This window comes from Prionailurus viverrinus, unplaced genomic scaffold (assembly GCF_022837055.1).
Source record: "Prionailurus viverrinus isolate Anna unplaced genomic scaffold, UM_Priviv_1.0 scaffold_33, whole genome shotgun sequence".
Classification (NCBI taxonomy): domain Eukaryota; kingdom Metazoa; phylum Chordata; class Mammalia; order Carnivora; family Felidae; genus Prionailurus; species Prionailurus viverrinus.
Genome location: NW_025927604.1, coordinates 3,694,887 through 3,709,252, shown reverse-complemented (window position 1 = coordinate 3,709,252; position 14,366 = coordinate 3,694,887). Strand labels below are relative to the sequence as shown.

Below are 14,366 nucleotides of genomic sequence, written 5' to 3'. Positions count from 1 at the left end.
TCTTCATAGCAAAAACGGGGATAAATTTGTATTAGGGCTTGATCCTCGTGTAGGCTAATATTCGGGGGATTTTAATAGATTCTTAGGTTTGAAAGGCAACTTGGAAATCTTTCTCGTTCTATTTTTTTTTTTTCCTGTAGAAATGGGGATGCAGCTTGGCGATGTGAGTGGTCAATGATACCAGGACAGATCAAAACCCCCTAAACTGTAACACAGCTGCCATTAAGCTGCCTCTTGCAAACGAATCCCTTTTAATAGAATATGGCTTCGGATCAGGTCTGTGTTTCATTAGCTTGCAGTGTTAACAATCGTTAACGGCGGACCCTGCTTCTCTAATTATTCTAGGGCCGTGGACTCGGGTCCTGACGCCTGAGGCCTCTGGTTGGTCTTCAACATTTGTTTCTATCCAGTATAAGCCTTTCTTTATTACATGGTCTAGAAAAAAAAAAATTGGCTCTAATAAAAAGAAGTTTCTTTCAGTTAAAGTCTAAAAGATCTGGGATAAGAAAGTGGATGTTAGCTATTTGGAGACAGATATAAGGTTTGGGGGCAAGTCGTAGCTTCAGGAGCCCGGCTACATCTCTATAGCAGGCATGAAAATGCCTTCGTGAAGAAGGGGTCGGACAAGGGTATCTGTCACGTCCAAAACTGGATGTGTGGTCTGGGAAGATGTTGTTGGAGTGAGGTAGCATCATACTAATTAAAAAAAAAAAAGAGAGAGAGAGAGAGAGAGAGAGAGAGAGAGAAGGATTTCTGACATCAGGAAAACTAGATAAGTGATATAAGCTAATGTCAGTGGCCATAATAAGGTTTTGCAATCAATGAAGGAAAAGAGAGGATTCCGACTTAGAAAAAACTTTTAAAATCTGCATTGTTTGTATACTTAACTGATCAGGGCTACCTTTTCTTGCCCTCCGTATGGGGCCAATGGAGATGATGTATACGAAACACTACAGGTCTGCTTGATATGTGACACCCATTCCTGTTATTATCACCCATACTGTTATTAATAATTACAATACAGGGCTTAGCAACCCACCTCTGCCAGGGGTCTTGGGAGGTGGCTTATCTCAGTGTATGCTGAAGGAGAGCCTGGGGGTGGGAAAATCAAACCAGTCACATACTGTCTTTTGTCTTTAGTAGAGATTTAGTGTCCAACACGAATCAAGGCAGCTACACCCTACATGCGACGAATCCAGAACTGAACCCAACAGGGAAAAGGGGACCTCTGGCTAAAGTTACACACACATGCGATTGGGATCTGCTTGGAACACTGCAAAAATGATCTACATTTCAGCCACAGAGAGTTTTGATTATGAAAAAAAAAAAAACCCTTTCATATGTTTTTGTAAAGATAGTCTGTTTCACTTAATATAAATCAAATGTTCCGGGGGTGCCGGAGGAAAATGGCCCTCAGTGTTCACCGATGAGTGAGTCCTCTGCCTGCCCGGAGAAAAGACCTTCCTCTTGTTTATGAAGAAGTATTTCCTTTAAGATGTGAGCCTACAGGCAGGGCTAGAAGTTCTGAGACCCAAGAGAGGAAAGACGTAGGAGAACCCTACCATGTTGCTGTGAGCTGATGAGAAGGAAGGGCTGCTGGGAGGGAGAGGGGGGCAGGTTCCAGACATGCCTTCCTTTCTGGAGATGGGGACTCAGAAGGAGTCCGGGGGGCAGGCAGATCACAGCTGCAACTGTGTCTCCAGACGGCTGGAGAATGTTCCAAGAAGGCAAAGCCTCCAAAGTGAGGCCTCAGACCTCTTCCCCTCAGGAACACAGCCCTTAAACCCCCAAAGAATATTTTGTAAGCCTCTCTCTAGCATATGCATGGTTGGGTTCTACAAAAATGTTTGGACCTAAATATGGGTCATCGGTTCATTTTAAGATATAGCCTTAAAAGACAGACACACAGATCATTAGGCTTCCTGTCCTTCACTCAACGAATATTTGGGGGCCTTCAGTGTCTGTGATGTGATCTAGTCAACCAGTAGGAGGTGACCAGGGCCTGGGCAAACACATGGCATAAGTAAGACGAGGTCCCAGTGCCAAGGGCAGAAAGTGTCAAGCAACGCTCGTAACTCCCTGCAGCCCCGACCACTTCTGGAAGGCTCTTTGTCTGCTTCTTGGCAACCAGCAGGTCATTGAGTGATATTTCCCAGTGAACCACAATGACTTGGCCCCAGCTTGCCCAATAATCCCGTCTTTTAGGTCAGGAACTGAATCTGTGGTCTGTGTATTGCTTCCTCTTTTATCACTTGGGACGGCTGAGAATACGCAGGGACAGAGAACGTCGGTGAGGGCCCAGGGGCCAGGGACAAACGTGAGAATGGGTGGCAGAAGACAGAACAGGCTGCACCCAGGGCCCTTGATCTCAGGATGCTTATAATCTAGTGGAAAGACAAAACCACGGCATGTACAACAATTAAATGGCAATAAATATCCACATATACCATCGGGTGGTAAGTGGGTGGGGAAAAGCCCGCAGTGGCGCGGAGCTGAAGAGGGCGGGTCAAGGCTAGGAAAAGCCACAGGAAGGAAACCAGCACGAGAGCAGTGTCGATTACATGTTTTCTGCATCTCATTTAAACCTCGCAAGAAAACCTCTGAGGCACCAGTTGCTACGTTTATTTTTTACGGAGGCCTCTCCTCTTTCTCCCTCCCTGGCCCCTGCCTTCCCCACCCCTTTCCTTTATGCACACAGAGAAAATGTAATCTCAACTTTACAGATGAGGATGAAGAGGCCAGGCAAGGCCACAGACCTGTGCTCTCTAGAGTCTGAGTTCAAGGTCAGGCATCTGGCTTACAACGGCCATCCTATACTCTCTCCCGGTGAAGGTTAGACAAAAGAAATATCAGCAGCGGAATGAATTAATAATTCCTTGAATTATATAAACATTCCTCAATGTACTTTCTTTGATGTCCGTCTCTGGCTTTAGTTATAACATACTATGGATCAGTCACTCGATCTTATGGACACGGAATCCCACGCGGAAACATCTGTGAATCAGGGGGCAGCAGTAGCAGCAGCAAACGGAGTCATGTTCCTCCCCAGACAAGGTTCCGCCGCTGACTTAGAAAAGAGGAAGAATGAAAAGAAGCAAAATTTGACGTTTGCAGACACTTAAAACATTTTTTAATGTTTATTTTTGTGAGAGAGAGAGAGAGAGAGAGAGAGAGACAGAGCACAAGTGGGGGAGGGGCAGAGAGAGAGGGAGACACAGCATCCCAAGCAGGGTCCAGGCCCTGAGCTGTCAGCATGGAGCCCGACTCGGGGCTCAAACCCGTGAACCGTAAGATCATGACCTGAGCCGAAGTCAGAGGCTTAACTGACTTGCCACCCAGGTGCCGCTGCAGACACTTACTTTGAAATGAAAATGGCCTCCCAGTAAAATCAGACTCTAGAAATCTATTCCTCCCTGGGGAGAGAAAAATATCCTTTGGCATTTCCATCGGTTTGTTAAAAAAAAAAATCGTTTTAAATAAAATTGATTCGCTTTCTTAAAATATATTGTGGCCTGTGGGTCCATGGCGGTCTATGCTAGAGAAATATGGGTGATAGAAACCTGTTGAAGTCCGACTTCATGACAGGCACCTCTCTTGACAACTTTCAACACTCTGGATTCAAGAGTCAAAACAAGTCAGAAGGTAAAGAAATTTACACGATCGAGCTGTCAAGCAAAAGTTGGAAGACGTAAAAATTGCGCCATCATTTCTATACTCAGACCAGGGACATCTTAACCAGTGATGCCGAACCCAAACACTTGCACACCAATGAGCCCACTAGAGGAATGGACAATTAAAGGGGGGAGATGGTCCTGTATTCAAGCAGTGCAATGAATATTCTGGAAACTAGGGATGTCAGGGAGAGAGCCATCTGAGCTGCCTTCAAAGGGATTTGTGTCGGGGCGCCTGGGTGGCTCAGTCGGTTGAGCGTCTGACTTCGGCTCAGGTCATGATCTCACGGTTTGTGGGTCCGAGCCCCGTGCCGGGCTCTGTGCTGACAGCTTCCGATTCTGTGTCTCCCTCTCTGTCTGTCCCTCCCCTGCTCGTGCTCCATCTCTCTCTGTCTCTCAAAAATAAATAAATGTAAAAAATGAAAATTAAAAAAAAAGGGATTTGTGTCACCCAGGGAGTGGCAAGTGGAGAGGAATGGTGGCTTCTGGGACGTGATGCTGGAGGCGGTGCCTGGAAGAAGAGACGCCCTCCCCAGATGGCCGGCTGCTGGGGTTAGAGGGAGCAGAGTGAGGACTGTGGGGTCCAATGCAGGTGGACAAGACGCAGGGGTGGGGGGGGGTTGTCCAGAGCACTGGAAAAGCAGGTGAAGCAGGGGACACCTGCTGTGGGATAACAGCAGCCAGTGGTCTGGATGCAAGAGGAGGCAGACAGCTGTGTGTCCTGCTGAGGAATTTGGACTTTGGCCTGTAGGTGGGGGGCGGGGGGTTGGGACTGAAGGCACAAAGAGCTACAGATCTTGGGTGAGTCCTACCTTTGTCAAGGCTTCGTGCTGTGGCTCATAAGCAGCTGGGACACAGGCCACGTGCACATCCCAGGAATCAACCACAGCCAATCAATCAATCAATCAATCAGATAAGGGTCTGGAGGTGGTAAAGTGGGAAATGATCATCTGATGCCTTGTGACCAGGAGGTGTCCTTCACTCTTGGACTCATATCTTAGTTCCATTCCGAAGTCAACGATGTCCATCTGATTCTAGCTCCTTTCCTTGAGCGCTGACCGAGGCTACCGTGGTATGTTGCAATCCTGAGAATTGTTTCTTTCTGGAGGGAGAGATTCTCATGGACTCCTTTGCTAACTGAAATGAATTTCCTAGAATGGGCTTTAAAGAGTAACAAACCTACGATCATCTACATAGCTCCATGGCTATACCATTACCGAACCACAGAGCAGTTACAAGTTCAATACAAAAACGCAGTAAAACCAATAGAGTTCCAATCAGCAAACCTGATTAAAGTGACGTTTTGCTGACATAAAAGTGCCAAACTGGGGTTTAGTAAAAATAGCACGTTTTGATAGTTGACTTGTTGTTCAATGTATTCTTTTGATTTCTGGTGTGGTGGGGTCTACTTAAATCATTGTGAAATTCACACAACCGTAAGATTGTCGTGAAATACACAAATCAAGGCGGGTCAAGCTTTTATAAGGCCTGAAGCTAATTCAGTTTGGAAGAGGGGGCCTATTTCAGGAAACGGATACAACACTGTGAATACGGAACTGCTAGCCTCCCTCCGGGGGTCATGCAGAGGTTTTCCCCATTTCCAGGGGAGGACCTGACCCTCGGGCTCTGTGCCTTCACAGTAAACCCAGTTTTGCATAAAGGACCTAGCATCCTTTCCAGAACATACTAAGTGCTCATAAGGATTGGTTTCCGTTGGGGCGCTTGCGGGGCTCAGTTAGTTAAGAGTCAGACTGGCTTTTGGTTTTGGCTCAGGTCATTATCTCACGGTCGTGGGTTCAAGCCCCACATGGGTCTCTGCACGGACAGCACGGAGCCTGCTTGGGATTCCCTCTCTCTCTCCCTCTCTCTCTCTCTGCCCCTTCCTCCTCTGGCACTATCTCCGTCTCTGAAATAAATAAATACACTTCAGAGCAAAAAAAGAACTCGTTTCTGTTGACTTGCCTTGAAATCAAGCAAACTCTGTGCTCCAGGGATATCCAAGGGGCGAAAATTTGTTCAGGGCTCTCTGCCCTTCGCAGTACCCGCTGAATCGGTGGTTGTTCAGCCAGAGTTGTTAAAGTCTCGTGTACAAAACGGTTTAACCATTTAGAGTGAAACGGCCTAAGAAACCACAGCGGCCGACACAACCTAAACAGCCGTCCGTGGTTCGCCGAGAGCAACCCATCCTAATCCCAGTGAGTGAGCCGGGTTTGCGGATAAGCACTACCTGACTTAGTAAAAGGGGTCCTCCTTGCCCCTCATTTGTTTCCTCCGGCTGCGGCGACCTTGACTGCCATCAGACATCTGCAGACAGATTTGCTCTAAGAGCTGCGAATGAGGTGTCAGGGCTCCATGTTGCCGCTGACATCCACTGGTGACGGCCATGTGTCTGAGCCGCCCTGGGATCCCCGGGTAATTTTAACGGCGCTGCTTTGGTTATAAATAAAATAAGGATTTGCACATTTTAATGCCATCAGAAAGGAGTCAATAGAAGCTGAAGCATAATGCCACTCCCGTATCCCTCCCGATTAAAAATAGAATCAATAAAAAACAAACTGACATATCTCTTAAGCCACGTCTGAGCGGCTGTAGGACTCCCCAGTAATAAGCTATGCAAACATGTACTTACGACTCAACATTCCAGACGCAGGACTCAGCCCTCAGCAAACCCTGCCTGGCCCTGGTCTTCAGCAGACAAGGCAGAGAGATGCTGCCGTAGGGGGCCCTTGGGGACCCCGGGGAAAAGGGTCTTTCTCTTTGTTTGGATTCTGCCCCCAAACGCCCTCCACTGCCAACCGTCTCACAAGTTCCCAGAGAAGGTGCGCGTTTTCTAAGTCTCTCTCTTTCTTTGAAGTCTCCTTTTCACATCGAGGCTACGTGAAAGGAGAAACCTCTCCGGTTGAAGGTTCAGCGTGCAGAAGCACGGAATGCCGGAGGTCCGGCCGGTGCCAGGAGAATCCGCTGGCATCCAGAAGCGTAGTAAACAGAGCAGGAGATGGCCGGTTCTGCACCAGGAAAGGGGAAACGGCGTGCCCAAGGGTGTCGTTGACACGGAAAGCCAAGAACAGCAGACAGGGGCGGAAGCGCTCAGGAAACAGGGAAAAGGAAGACGGAGACAAGAAGCTGGTGGGTGAGAGGAGAAAAGATGGGAAAGGAGTAAAACGAAAGGAAGCCCTCAAGCGGGCCGCCAAGGCGGAAGATGAGGGGCGGGGGGACGGAATCAACTATGACAAAAGCGTTTACGAGATCTCATCCCAGAACACGGGTGCAAAGCATTCCAAATTAGATCAGTGTTGATAATTGCTTCGGTTGTAAACGTTGGGCTCTGGTATTAGCGAGGGAATGTTCTCTGAAACCAAGTTGTCTGTTTTGCCAGATCCCTGGACCATCTTTTCTTTTTACGAGGGCCTCCTGGTGTTTGGGAGATACTTGCTTGCTTTTGGACGGACATGAGAGAAGAAAGGAGAATGTCGACGGATTTAATTTAACGGCCTGGGTAGATTATCGTGTTTTCAATTTTTTTTTCCTTTGCAACTATTTAAAGATAATAATAATAATAAAAAATCAAAGAGATTCCGCTCTTTCCCATTGCCATTCTGAAAGATTAAATCGTGTCTCTCAGAGATGAATACATTCAATTTCACCCCGGGAAGGAAAAAAAAAAAAAAGAAATCTGCTTTTGCATGAACAATAACGAAACAATTTTATAAAGTACTGAGCTGTTTAATATTGAATAAATTTTTAAAGCAATCATCTCTCTGTATTGCATATGTAAGCACATATAAAACATTTATACCCTGGTCCGTTTATATCCCACATAATCTATCCCATAAATGCGATTTACGGAGGGCAGGGAGTTATCTACCTGCCTGTGACCTCTCTTATGCTTGAAAAGGTGTCTGGCCTCCTCACAGGCTTCTGATAATGAACTGCATAAAACACGGATTAACTCATTGTTCGCTGCTTTATCTCAAACTAAACAGACTACAGAATCATTTACATTTCAAAACAGGGATTTACTCAAAATATTCAGATAAGCTTGAGAACACCTGCTTTTTAGCCTTTGCAAATAATCTCCGTGCGTTTTTCCTAGATGGCAGTCCCAGCCTATCTCATCATCAAGTAAATGATGCGTGTGTCTAAAGAGGTGGAGGAGAGAATTCGTGGGGGCAGCGGGTGTGGAGGGGAAAACAGCAAGATGGAAATGGGACCCCAGTACAGGGAAAATGGTTTCGTGACTTATCAGAGCGTTGGACTTTGGATCCTGCCCAGGCCACACTTGCTTAGCTGATTTAACTCTGGCGACGTCTGCAGAGGACGCAGAGGGAAGAGGTCGGTGTCTCGTGCGGGCAGAGCTTGGCCCAGGCTCCTTTGTGACCGCATCGTTCCCGCCCGGCCACCTGGCTCCGGGTGTGTGGGGGCTGCACACGCTTCAACACGCTCAGCCAGCAGGTCCCACCCAAGCCTGTGGGATTCCAGCCTGTATCTCTCTCCCATCATTAAGCCAAGAGTCCTTTCCAAAAGAGCTGGCCTTTTGACATAGGCTTGACCTTGAATCGCAATTTAAACCTGAGAACTTCACGCTCTGTGGGCCTAGCTCACCAGGGTCTCACTTTTCTCAGCGGTAAGTTGGGCTGATGATGCTTCCCCTCAAAGCTACAGCGAAGACAAAATAAATGAGCGATGCCCTTGAAAACTAAGGGTGCTTTGGGCGCGGAGGCGTTGTCTCCTTCCCTAAGGGGGGTTCTAACCTGGGGCGTGGTGGGCGGATCTGGCAGCTGCCCATGAAATAAAGTGGGTCATTGTCTCCCAACACGGCCGTGCAGGGGCAGGGGCAGCACACAGGGCAGAGGGAGGAGGGGGGTGGCCGGGTGTGGGTCCAATGGTGAGGGAAGAATGGTGTGGGATGTGGGGCGCCAGGCACAGGGCACAGGGCTGAAGGCTCAGGACAGAGAGCACAGGGAGCTGGGGCAAAGAGCCGAGGGTGCAGGGATTAGGGTTGGGGGCGGAGGGCACAGGGAGCACGGTGGGGGGCGGAGGGCACTGGGAGCTGGGGCACAGAGCTGAGGGCGCAGGGAGTAGGGCCGGGGGCAGAGGCACAGAGCTGAGGGCACAGGGCACCCCAGCTGGCTCGCATGAGGAGCAAGACGGAACCGAAGTTGGGAACAGACCAGAAGCGCGCAGGGGCCCTGGGGCCTGGCAGGAAGGAAGGGCTGCTGGGCAGGGTCACTGGACGCCTCAGGCTGTTTCTTACCCAGGAACCACCAAGCAGATTCTGTCCGGATCTGCGGCTGCTGTGATCCCAGGACGTTGCCAATGACTCTGCTAAGCCGGGGCATCAGGGCGAGCCTGGGCCCTATCAGCTTGCTGGAACCTCACTCAGGGCAGGCTTCTGAGAGCTCTGCTCAGAGCTCCGGACTCCCGGAAAGTTCTGGATGCCTCCCTTGGGAGTCCCTTGGGCCCCATTTGTTTTCTGTCTGGAACCTGCCGGCCACTGTTGGGGTCACTCCCTTCAAGGTTTAAATGCTGGTCTAATCTGAGCGAAGCCATCACGGAGGTGGGCTCTGAGGAGACCAGGAGAGGAAAAGTTATTTTCGAAGGAGGACAAAGGCGAGGAGAGGCAGGGAGCTGGGCTGGCAGTGTGGCCCTGGGGTCTATATCTGGGCTTCTGCTTCTGCCCAGAGTTGCCCAGCACACGTCTGTCCTGTACTAGGCCTTGCACCACGTTCGTCCAGCTTCAGTACAACTCTGAGCTGCATCTTAATCCTACCGGATGGAAGAAAATCGTTGGCAATGAGAGAGATTTTTAATGTTTATTTACTTTTGAGAGAGAGAGAGAGAGAGAGAGAGAACAAGCAGGGGAGGGGCAGAGAGAGAGGGAGACGCAGAATCTGAAGCAGGCTCCAGGCTCCGAGCTGTCAGCACAGAGCCCGACGCGGGGCTCGAACCCATAAACCGTGAGATCAGGACCTGAGCCAAAGTCGACGCTTAACCTCCTGAACCACCCAAGTGCCCCAGAAATTGCTACTTTTTAAGCATTTATCTAATGTAGGCAACCTCGCCCACCTTTGTCCCTCAGCAAGGCTGACAGACAGCCGTGTGATGGGAAGACTGTGGTCCAGGCCACCAGCCGGAGTGATGGGGGCAGACGCAGGCCAGCCCTGCCACTCTGGGGTGGGTGAGGAACCCAGACAGGGCCACCAAGGGATGCCTTAGGAAGTGCTCCGATGGCCGTGTAAGATCTGCCCCGCACACCTGAGTGGTGAGAAGAGGTGTTTTCAGCAAGCAAGGGCAGAATAAATGAAGGGAGGCAGGAAATATTTGGAGAACAGAGGCCCTGGAAAGTTGAATGCACCCTTCCCCCCCCCCCCCCAGTGGGTGAAAAACCATCTTTTTAAAGAATGTTTACAATTTCTTTTTTAATTTAAATCCTTCATTCTCATGGAGTCATAGAGTTTGAACTTGAAAAGTTTTGCACCCATGCCCGCCAGCCCCACGAACTGTCATTAGCATCGACTCTCATCCACCTGCCGTGGAAATGGCACACACACACACACACACACACACACACACACACTCGGATACACTCAGACACACACACGCTCAGCAAATAAACACATCCCAGGGGGCGGCTTAATTTGAAGAGAGGCAACTTGGTTTTGTATCAGTTTATACAATTATCAAAGCAAATTAATTTAGCTTTTTCAGAGCCCCTCGAAACACAGACCAAGGGACTTAAGACACGTGTGTAGGTGGAGAAGGGGAGCCGGGGGGGACGTGGTCTCTGCGGGTCGCTGTTTGTCGCCTGACTCTTGCCTGCAACCCCCCCCCCCCCAGGAACCGAGTCTGCCCTCACCGACCTCCACTGTGTCCCCGACCCCCTGGACGGGCTTGCCCACCCTCCTCTCCTCCCGGGACCGAATGAGCTGTTGTGCAATCACTCAGTCGAGGTAAACCGTTAAAAGGTCGAACGGTAGGTCTCATCATTCAATGTGCCAAGTACAACACACTTAGGGGTGCCCTCCGTCGGTTGGGTCTGAAGTTCGACACCTTCTATAGATCGCTTTCATTTCTCGTGGTAACTGTGTTCTTACGGAGAAGAGAAGTCGTTCAGAGGCACACAGCACGTGGTCGCTCTGGGCCCGGACCCCAGCTCGGCCTCACTCGGGAGCGTGTGTGGAGCCACGCGATGCCTCATCCAACAGCATCGGCAGGCGTTGAGCGGCAGACCTTACTTTGAACGGCGCTAAGAGGCCAAGGATGTGCGTGACCTTTCATACTGAAAGGAGAGAGGCAAATCATTCTGCTCTCGGAGGAAACGGCACACTCGGAATCCAGAGCTGGGTCCGGTCACGGCTCCCGGCCGCGTTCACGCTGCCGTAGAGAAGGAGCAGAGGGGAGGGAGGGTCGAAATGCCAACTTCTTGAGGAGGAGACTCAGAGGACTCCCAGGGCTCCCCGTGCGCCGGGCTCTGCGCCGAGTGCTCTCCGTGCACAACCGTTCCACGCACAAAAGACCGCCAGTAGCTACCTACTCTTTTATCCCTAAGGCCGGCCACAAAATAAGGGGCTTTAGGCGCAGAGGCTGAACCGTTCGTTCTCTGTTAGAGACCCGCTGTGAGGCAGGTCAGGCGACGCTTGAGCTCCGCTGTTCTGGTTCCAGACGCCTGCACCCGGGGGCTAGTTTCCTGGGGCCGCGCACGGCGTCACCACTGGGCGGCTTCAAACAACAAAACTGATTCTCTTACGGTCTGGAGGTCAGAAGCTTAGCGTTCAGGAGTCAGCAGGACCATCCCCCCTCTGAAAGCTGGAGGGAGGATCTCCCCTTGTCTCTTCCCAGGTTCTGGTGGTTCTCCAGCAGCCCTGGGCTTTCGTTGGCCCGTAGCTGCAACTCTCCAGTCTGGGCCGCTGTCCTCACACGGGCTTCTCCCTGTGCCTCTGACTTCACGAGGCCTTTTTCTCGTGAGGACACAGGTCATGTGGGATTAGGGCCCACCCTACCCCAGCACGATATGATCAGAACTACAACCACCCTATTTCAAAATAAGCTCACATTCTCAGGTCGTGGAGGTTTGGGCTACCACACGTCACTTTTCGGAGGACACAATTCAGTCCCGAACAACAGGTTGTGCTTATTGGTAATTATGGGACTCAGACCCACAGAGCTGAACCCGGCTGAACTCCAATACCGATGAACTTCAAGAATGACTGTTTTCATTGTGTATATAAACCACAATTTCTTTATCCATTCATACACAATGGAGTACTATGTGGCGATGAGAAAGAATGAAATATGGCCCTTTGTAGCAACGTGGATGGAACTGGAGAGTGTGATGCTAAGTGAAATAAGCCATACAGAGAAAGACAGATACCATATGGTTTCACTCTTAGGTGGATCCTGAGAAACTTAACAGAAACCCATGGGGGAGGGGAAGGAAAAAAAAAAGAGGTTAAAGTGGGAGAGAGCCAAAGCATAAGAGACTCTTAAAAACTGAGAACAAACTGAGGGTTGATGGGGGGGTGGGAGGGAGAGGAGGGTGGGTGATGGGTATTGAGGAGGGCACATTTTGGGACGAGCACTGGGTGTTGTATGGAAACCAATTTGACAATAAACTTCATATATTTAAAAAAAATAAAAAATAAATAAATCGAATTGGAAGAATGACTGTTTTCACAGCGGAGGGAAACTGAGCTATACGGAGTCTCACATTTGGTACCAGGCAGACAACAATACACATGATAAAAATTGGGATCCGCTTGAACATGGGACCAGTGGGCTAGGCTGTCTTTCCTACTCCCTTCTTCCTCTTCTCACACACTTGTCTGGCCCTCTCTGTCACCTCCTGAAGGGGGGAATTGATCTTCCCTTGGTTCTGCGCATCAGCACTTCCTAGCAAACCTGCTATGTGCTGCACGGCTCAATAAACACGGAGCTTAGAACTGGCGGCTTTCATGGTGCCAAACACCAGCTTGGAGCCCAAGGCTGATGTCCTTAGAAAGAACTTTATTTATCTTTTTTTTTTAATTGAAAGACACTGCCACACAATTCCCCCGATTATAATGCCTCACTGCAGACATTTTGGTGAGATGGGAAATTTTCCTAAGCTGCTCAGAGTCCCCTAAATATTTGCACCTTTACTTGGGGGCGGGGGTGAGGCTGGCTCACACACACCTAACCTTACCTTGGCATCACTAGGCTTAAAAGAGAGAAGTGAAGAACTTTACGATATTTTGGGCATTTGTGCAAGTCGGGGCTATCAGGACAACCTTCATTCTGGATACTAACTGGGTGCCTTTCATTTCCTCAGGAGCCCTTGGATCTTGGGGGTCACCCTAGAGCTTTGTCTTTTCAACCCACCTACGAAATCTTAAGGTGGAATTAGGACAACAGAATCGTTACCTACCACAGGGTTTGGAACCTATTTTAAAACGGTGCTGTCAGTTAGGGACCTTCCCTTTGGCAATGCCAGGGATTAGAAACCTGGACAATGACTTTGACGAACATCTTAGCAGGGACTTACGGGCAGCAACTTTCACAACATTTCCTTGACTTTGGGAGATGTCCTCACTTCCCTTCACTGGGCATAAAGGACACGTCTATTTTCATCTTACGCGACGAGTGCCATACGGCCCGTGCTAGGTGGGCCCTGTTCTAAGTACTTCTTTTGCCAGGTGAGGAAATCTTGCCAGGTCTACCTTCCGCCTGGAGGAAGTCACAGAGACCCACGGGCTCCGGTTTAACTTAGTTTTGACTTGACAGTCAAACACGGGTTTGGCTCAAGAGGTGAAAACCTCTCCTCCTCTCTAGGTTCCGGGCATCAGTCCCCTGTCCCCATCCCCACGGTTTTGTGACAAGCCTCCCCGACCGTTCACAGCTTCACTTTGCTGAGTATGACTCTGCAGAGTGGGTATAGCCCTGGTGGGACAGCTCATCGTGGGGTCAGTAGAGGGAGGTCACAGGCTGCAGTCCTCCGCTGACCCCTCGTTCACAGGCCAGGGGTGATGCTGACTGTGGGTGACACATTAGCAGGGCCATAGGCCGGACACCTCCACGTGACCTCTCTGTGTGGTCCCAGCTTCCTCCCAACATGGCGGCCAGGTTCCCAGGGTGAGTGTGTTGGGAGAGGGCGCCCAGCAGAGGGCGCCTTGCCTTCTCTGAGCTGGCTACAGTCCTCAAGAAACGGAGCATTGTCTTTATTTCTATGAATAATTGGCATGTCCCGGAGCCCTGCCAATGTCAGCGGGAGAAGTTGTGGACTTCAGCTCTTGATGGGGCACCTCAAGCCTCTGGAAGAACATGAGACTAGAAACACCTTCTTAGCTCTTTTAGGGAAATGCAATCTCTTAGACACCTGAAGTTCAAGTCAATATACACCAGCTATGCAACCTCGCTTCTAGCCTCATTCGCACTTAGACACAAGTCAAACAAATATGTTCATTTTTTTTTTGGTGATTTCCATATTATTTATATTTTCCTTCGGCATGACAAGAGGCTTCTTCTTTACATTTAGTCAACCTTTGCTATCCTATTCCAGCCTTCCACGCTGCTTTCCCTCGCAAATCTAATATGCAGTAACGGAAACACTGCCCATCCGTTTCCCTAAATTCCTCTTTTCTCTCCTTTCCTCTATGCTCTCAATTTTCCTCGATATTCTCTCTAAATTCCTCTATTCTCTCAATAATTTCAGAATCACAA

The 14,366-nt window shown here is 49.6% G+C and overlaps 1 long non-coding RNA gene across 2 annotated transcripts; it reads right to left on the bottom strand.

The window, feature by feature from the left end:
- Positions 1–2,750: 2,750 nt before the first annotated feature.
- LOC125158317 (uncharacterized) lies at positions 2,751–6,440 on the bottom strand. Of its 2 annotated transcripts, none has more exons than XR_007149341.1 (3): positions 6,301–6,440; positions 4,484–4,773; positions 2,751–3,067 (listed from the first exon to the last, which is right to left on the bottom strand). It is a non-coding gene; the product is annotated as an uncharacterized LOC125158317 (long non-coding RNA). The 2 variants fall into 2 exon arrangements; XR_007149340.1 differs by having other exon boundaries at positions 2,751–3,063.
- Between the last annotated feature and the right edge of the window lie 7,926 nt (positions 6,441–14,366).